Consider the following 6000-nt stretch of genomic DNA (forward strand, 5'->3'; position numbering starts at 1 on the left):
TAATTATGGTAGCGGTCTAATTAGGTGCAGCAGAACGGTAATCAAAGGGGCTTGCTTCTGCTCTTAGCGATAATGATATAATCAGGAGTAAATCAACTTAACTGAATGCAATGGATTTACACACGTGTAAAACTGGTGTAGCAGAGACCAGAGTCAGCACCAATACAGTTGGGAATGCTTTCAGGTGGTAAGTTAATACAGGAAAGTGTTCAATAGGGGTAGTCTCTTGTACAAATTTAACTGCATTTTAAAGCCAGACCTATGAAGTAAATAGATAACTTTGGATTCCCTAAAGTGCCTGTTAGAGATTACAGTGAGAATTCTAGGAAAGAGATGTTTGAAGGTACAGTATTCTTGCCAGAACTGAGAGAATGAAATCCTCAGTAGAGGATTTCTGCCCTTTCTCATCCTTGATGAGAAGATGGAATGAGTCAAGAGGCATACATATGACTTGTAGGAATCATACAGAATTCTCAAGCATCTGTACCTCTGAATCTCATGGAAGGGACTGAATTCTAGACACAGCTTTTTAAGATGAATAAAACAAAAAAAATATTACCCATTAATCACTACTACTTAAAATGAAACCCTAATACTAGAAACTCAGAGACTTCTCTATTAGATTAAGTCTGTTTCAACACCATACATAACTCCACCCTCACTGTCCTTTCCTCCTTCCTCTTAATTAGTTGCCACAGGAAACTTGACTCTTCTATGTTGTTAAGTACATGCACTTCAACACTACTGAGCTGTGAGAGGATAACACATGGCCTGAGCAGAAGTCAATTACAAACTCTCACTGATTTCACTAGGACCAGCATTTGCCCCAAAAGGCAGTTCTGTGTGTCTTTGTGGTCCCCGCCTTGTACTAAGCAAGGCACCCAAAATATCACTTGAGTTATTTTTGACCAGCTGCTTGTTGCACAAGAGGATGGGAAGAAGGGCGGAGGAAGGGAATGAGGAAGCACAAATTACTGAGGACGCAATCAGATATGTAGAAATCTAAATGACATCAACTGCATCCATGAAGAAATGCAAGTACAAAAAGAGAGACCAAGATGAGCATCCCACACAATAAGAATTCATAACAGTGTACCAGCACCTCAGCAAAGTTTTCAGGGTTCTAGACCATGTATATGAACAGAGGTCCAACCCAATTCCACCTTTTTCAAAGTCATAACAAGTGTACAGTTTATGCAGTATATAGAAAGAAAGAGAAAGCATCAGTACTCAAAAGTTGTTGCTTCAATATAAAAGGGAAAACTTAATCTCAGGCTTTGGGCTTTAGAATCAGGTTTTTGTAGGGTATGATTTCTCATATCCTCAGGACTGTTTCAAAATCTCATGACTTGTGGCCATAGCAGAGATGGAACTATGAGTGGGTCCTTTCCACTCAGGCCATGCAAGGGGACAATCTGTGAGTCTGTTATCTTGTTTCACTTAAAATCATAGAATCATAGAATAATAGGACTGTAAGGGACCTCAAGAGGTCATCGAGTCCAGCCCCCGGCCCTCAAGGCAGGACCAAGCTCCGTCTACACCATCCCTGACAGATGTCTATCGAACCTGTTCTTAAATATCTCCAGAGAGGGAGATTCCACCACCTCCCTTGGCAATTTATTCCAATATTTGACCACCCTGACAGTTAGGAATTTTTTCCTAATGTCCAATCTAAACCTCCCTTGCTGCACTTTAAGCCCATTACTCCTTGTCCTGTCCTCAGAAACCAAGAGGAACAAATTTTCGCCTTCCTCCTTGTGACACCCTTTTAGATATTTGAAAACCGCTATCATGTCCCTCCTTAATCTTCTTTTTTCCAAACTAAACAAGCCCAGTTCATGAAGCCTGGCTTCATAGGTCATGTTCTCTAAACCTTTAATCATTCTTGTCGCTCTTCTCTGTACCTTTTCCAATTTCTCCACATCTTTCTTGAAATGTGGCGCCCAGAACTGGACACAGTACTCCAGCTGAGGCCTAACTAGTGCAGAGTAGAGCGGCAGAATGACTTCACGAGTTTTGCTTACAACACACCTGTTGATACAACCTAGAATCATATTTGCTTTTTTTGCAACAGCATCACACTGTTGACTCATATTCAACTTGTGGTCCACTATGACCCCTAGATCCCTTTCCGCCATGCTCCTTCCTAGACAGTCGCTTCCCATCTTGTATGTATGGAACTGATAGGGGACACATATCATTGGGGACACACATCATTGTAGCCTATTCTGTGACTTCTTTAGGGCTAGTTTTTCAATTTCCTAGTGTAGGCTGGTATGGATGGTCTATCTATGCTTATGTCCCATCCGTTATTGCCTCCGGTTCTTTTGCTGTTGTCACTTTACATTATAAGGTGGATAGGTAGAAAGCATCACCAACATTTCTCATGTCGCCATGAGGAAAATCCATGCCAGGTGCCCATTAAAAAGCACTATAAGTGCAGAAGGTTGATAATATCAGAGTGACAATCTGACCTGTCAGACACTGGTAGGAGTCTGACAACTCTACCTGGGATCACATACAGAACAGATGGTAACATAAGCTTGCCAATTCATTGAAATCTATTTCGGACTTTTAAAAGGACTCTGATGAACAGTGCAAAATTTTGTGTTAGTTTAACAATTTAGGCAAGCAAACATCCATTGAATATCAGCTGAGACCACCAAACACAATTCACTGATGACCTTAATCCAATCTGAAACCACAATTTCTGGGTGAAAAACATTAACACTCTGTGACATTTTAGAGAATCTAAAGGAAAGCCTCATATTGAAAAAGAGAAGTGGCCTATGTAGTCTAACAGCTAGTCTCTGAAGACATACAATCACCCTTTGTGCACCAGGACAGTGTTGCAATATTATTTTCAAGAGAAGCTTCTTCCCTTCATGACTAGTGATCACATGCACTGCAGTCTGATGATCAATAGTGCCTGTAACTGCTCTTTTCCTAATTAGTGTAAATCTCCACAATTTATTATGTGAGTTTAAAAATGATTCCTCCATCCTAGCTCACAGTTCCTTACTAAAGTCCTACTGGAATCAATGGAACTATTCAATAATTTCATTTGGACTATAAATTCTTCTACATTTAAAACTATCTCCAATGCTGTCACATTTATACGTACACACTGAAGTATAGTTTCAGTACCACAGCCAGTAATTCCCATAGTGTGGTCCATAGAATTAGTGGTCAGAGGAGAATTGGCTGGTCCCATAGAATACAGTCAATCTATGGATTTTAGCATACAGCATATACATATCCTGATTGCTAAAATAATGCATTTGTGGATTAAGAGTCTTCCTTCCCTGGAATTTGGATAAAGTTGCATGATCTAGAATCTGCACCAAATACAAACTCCTGAAAAATTATTTGGTTAATGCTCTTTAATTTTTAAAGAAACATTGAACATGTTATTTGATAATCTTCCACTTCAAGCACAGTAGATCCTGATTTCCACACTGCTTATTCCATGTATATATGGAGCAGCACAGCGAAGTTTCCAAGTGCCTTTACAGCAGCTATCCTTTAGATTACTGAAGTGAAGGGGCCTGAAGTGAAGAATGTACTTTGGCTTTTTAGGCCCTGGATAATGTTAAATGAGTAACATTGCTCAGAGGATGATCTAAAGTATTTGAAAGCAGGGTGTCTGACAGACGTGACGCACCCTTGAGCAAAGTGTGGGAGTGGAGCAGCTCTGTGCTCCCGGAAGGGGCAAAGTCTTGGGCAGAAGCAGCAGGGCTGAGGAACCCTAAGTGCCACACTCCATCCCCCTCCCTCCCAGCCACCCAGAGCACACCACACAGTGCTCCAGCAGTGATTTATGGTAGGGATGTTAAAATTCAGCATTTTTGGTAAATGTGTAACTGATGAAATTTTCAAGTTATATGTTTACATATGGAGGGGAGGAACCGGTGGCTCCATGGAAGCCAGTATGTGCAAGGAGCCAGGTTTTAAGCTGGCTCTCTGTACGTACCAACTTCTGTCCCCGCCTCTCCCCGTACTGCTGCCTCTGTTTCAGAGGCAGCAGCACAGGGGGCCAGTGCTCGCGGGGAGCCTGCTTAAAAGCTGACCCCCTGCGACCACCGGCTCCATCCCCACCACCCATGCTGTTGCCTCTGATAGAGCACCGGAGGAGAGGTTGCATGTAACCATGAAGTTTAACCGATGAGCCCAGGCTCATCTGGTAACCATTTAAACATGTACACTATCACATCCCTAATTTAAAGGGCCTGGGGCTCCGGCTGCTGCCACTCCTGTGGTAACAATGCTGGCCATAAGCTCTGGGCCCTTCTGAATCACTGGACCCCAAGGCAACTGCCCCCTTGTTGTGCCCTCCCCCACCCTTAAAAGGACCAGGAAAGAAGACAGATGGTGTTGACCATGCTTCTTTTAACATCTTCTGTCAATTAATGGTTTAACAGAAGATACTAATATCCTTAATACAATCAGCTTGAGATAATATGGCAAGTAAACACTAATGATAAGTAGACCTGGAAAATAAATGTAAGGGGTAAGTCAAAGGGGCATTAAAAGATACTGCTTCAAAAAGGCATTTGATTTTACAGTCCTTTTTTAAGGAGTTGTACTTTACATTCACATAAACCTGGATAAATATAATGTATTTCATTCCTCCTTGTGGTAAGGAGGTGATATCTGGGACAAATCCATTGGTCACTTAGTGTTTGTCTATAATGAAAATTAATCTGAATTAACTAACGGCGTGGACTTAAAGTGTTTCGTTAAAGTTCATTAAATCCAGGTCTCTTTCAGCAGTAGCCACTTGACTTATGAATAAGAGCCTCCACATAAATGTTTAATGTGCTTTAATGGACTTTAAATTCACACCTTTAGTTAATGCAGCCTAACTTTGCACATAGAAAAGCCTTCAGAGGGCAGTGTGAATTACTTGTAGGGAGTATGGGGGTTGAAATATGAGTACAAGTGATAAAGGGGAGCACCTTGCATCAATTTAACATTTAGTGGGTATGCAAGACAAGTGTAACTGGAGCATAGCAGGAAAAGCACTAACAGGAAGGTATAAAACAAAGCAGCTTCATCATATGCTACGTCAGTGTTTCTCAGAGTGCTCTGCAGGCCTGTTTTGGGAAAGCCATTTGTGGGCCCATGCCGCTTTGTTTACCTAAAGAGTAGCCACAGAGCCTCTCAGCCTCCCTTGGCTCCAGTTTGCCGTTTCCAGCCAAGGGGACTAGCAGGAAGCAGTGGCCAGGATGACATCACTTCCTACAGCTCCCCTTGTCTGGAAACAGCAAACTGGAGCCAATGAAGGCTGTGAGGCTCTGTGGCTATGAACTCTTTAGGTAAACAAAGCAGCGTAGGCCTTTTAGCAGCATTCCCAAAGCACGCCTGCAGAACACTTTGAGAAACACTGCACTACTCTACCATTTGCATCCATTTATAAGCTATCAGTAGTTTACACCCACCATCTAGAGGCAGTGATGAATTAACCCATTCTCTCCATTTTTGGAACACATTTGGTTTATAATGCTTCAAAAGATCTTTAAAACTTACCTGTAGAAGCTGTAGAAACCATTTTCATATTTAGCTAGAAGCCATCTTGTATATCAGAAACCATTTCAGCTTTTCTCTCAAGCACGTAGACCAGAGTGAACTTTCTGTCACCCCGTGAGAAGAGGCCTACAGGATGGGCTATTGGTATGTGTTAATTGGGCTGGTTGGGACAGGAGATGTACTCCCTCGCACCTGTCCGCCATCTTGTTGATAAGGCTTTGTTTTTCCAAATTTAATTGAGGATTTCTGTAATTGAATGCCCTGACGTCAGACTGTTTGGTTAAGGGTATAAAGATACTAGGATTGATTGTATTAGTAGCCTTACTGGGTCTAGCTCTGCTGTGACCACGTTTGGCTCATGCTGTGCTTTATTAATTAATAAAGCTGCTTGTTAGCTGCCTAAACACAGAGGAGCGTGTTTTTGCTTCGACAATTTGGAGGTTCCACCGAGATTCCTAACGCGCCACTTGC

General features: G+C 42.0%; 1 protein-coding gene and 1 long non-coding RNA gene across 11 annotated transcripts in view; one reads left to right on the forward strand and one right to left on the reverse strand.

The window, feature by feature from the left end:
• The window catches only part of SPATA13 (spermatogenesis associated 13), a 130889-nt gene that overhangs the window by 36583 nt on the left and 88306 nt on the right, over positions 1–6000 (reverse strand). The gene's annotated exons all lie outside the window — the stretch shown is intronic.
• Positions 5533–6000, forward strand: part of LOC149525796 (uncharacterized) — a 5931-nt gene continuing 5463 nt past the window's right edge. The window contains exon 1 of the long non-coding RNA XR_016348533.1: positions 5533–6000. This exon is cut by the window's right edge and continues 549 nt beyond it. This is a non-coding gene — a long non-coding RNA (uncharacterized LOC149525796).

The sequence above is a fragment of the Pelodiscus sinensis genome, chromosome 1, assembly GCF_052426305.1.
Source record: "Pelodiscus sinensis isolate ZL-2025 chromosome 1, ASM5242630v1, whole genome shotgun sequence".
NCBI classification, from domain to species: domain Eukaryota; kingdom Metazoa; phylum Chordata; order Testudines; family Trionychidae; genus Pelodiscus; species Pelodiscus sinensis.